Here is a 1,479-nt window from a genome sequence, read left to right as displayed (position 1 = left end):
AATCGCCTTGTAGTGCCTTCGGGTCACATAGTCTTAAATGCTGAGGTTAAAAAATATATAAAAATGTATATTTTTAAACTAGTAATACATGTACTTAGTACAAAATTCAAAAAGTACAAAAGGATATTAACGAAAAGTTTATCTCCCACCTCTGCCTCAGAGTGAACCAGGCAACTACTATCATCAGAAATATTTTATGAAATGCTTTACTTTTATTGCAAAACAAAGACCCTTCTCTTCTCCCTCAAGGCTGCCTCTGTGTGCGTCCTAATGGTAGGACATGTGACTCTAAATTGCAGAGCGGTTTCCATAGCTATCAGAATGTAAGGTCCATTACATTTATTTCTAGTGTTCTTTTTGTAAATCAACATTAGATGCTTTCCCTGCAAAAACGTTTCAAAAGTTGTCCTGCAAAAAAAATTGTGTCCACTTTACAGGATTCTCACCACCTTAGCAAAAGAAAAGTGGATTCTGGTTTGAGCTGAGTGTCTAAAGCAGAGGCTGTTGTAAAATTTGGTTTTCTTTTACTTTTTACTTTTTTGGATAGGTAATACAAGCACTTGAAAAAATTTAAAGAGCAGGATATACAGTGAAAGCTTCTCTCTAACCCCATCCTGAGTCACCCTGCTCCCTCCCAGAGGCACCATTTTTACCACATTCTTATGAATCCTTCCAAAAATACTTAAGGCATATATACAAGCAAATTCACACACACACACACCCAACATACAGTGAAACCTGTGAGAGCTGGGATTCAACAGGACTGGCTTGTTTTTCCGGGTCTCGCAAGTTTTCCACCTTTGACATGGTCTAACCACTTTTCTGTCACTCTCTATTAGTGGAAAATATTTGAGTTTTCCTTCTCTGACAAGTTTCTGCCTCACACAGGTTTCAGCTTTCATAGGTTTTACGGTATTACATTATATGTAAATTTTTCTTTTCCTCTGGGGACAGCTGGTTTTTTCGCAGGAAGGGAGCAGTGGGGAGTATCTTCAGGACGGCTGAACTTTGCAGTGCCTTCAGTAAACAATTTCCCACTCTGTAATTTGCCTTCTTTTCTTCCCCTGATCTTCCAGAACTGGCATGAGGCTCATACTTCTGTGGAGTTCAGAGTTCTGTGAGGTAGAGCATTCCTTTTAACAGGATCTAGAACTCCTCGGGTTGTAGAATTCTAATGACTAAGCTTGGAAGTCCCAAGAAGCCAGAGCTGGTTGGAGCTTGGCTCAAAATTCCAAGGGAGCTCAGAACTCTACAGAGTCAAGAGTTCCATGTGGGTGAGACTCCAACGTCTTTGAAGCCTAGGGTTCCCAGCTCAGGAACATCTGGGATACTGTGGCTAAAAGGCAGAAAGTTTTTCATGGCTTGAAAGTGTATGCAGTAATGTCACTACATCAGAGCAGCACCTCAGCCTGTACACCTACTGGAGTCTGCAGCTGCGACACATAGAAGCTGGCCACATCCAGGTTGGTGGCTCCAAAG

This window comes from Trichechus manatus, unplaced genomic scaffold (assembly GCF_000243295.1).
Source record: "Trichechus manatus latirostris isolate Lorelei unplaced genomic scaffold, TriManLat1.0 scaffold00010, whole genome shotgun sequence".
In the NCBI taxonomy this organism is placed as follows: Eukaryota; Metazoa; Chordata; class Mammalia; order Sirenia; family Trichechidae; genus Trichechus; species Trichechus manatus.
Note: the sequence above shows the minus strand (reverse complement) of the source record.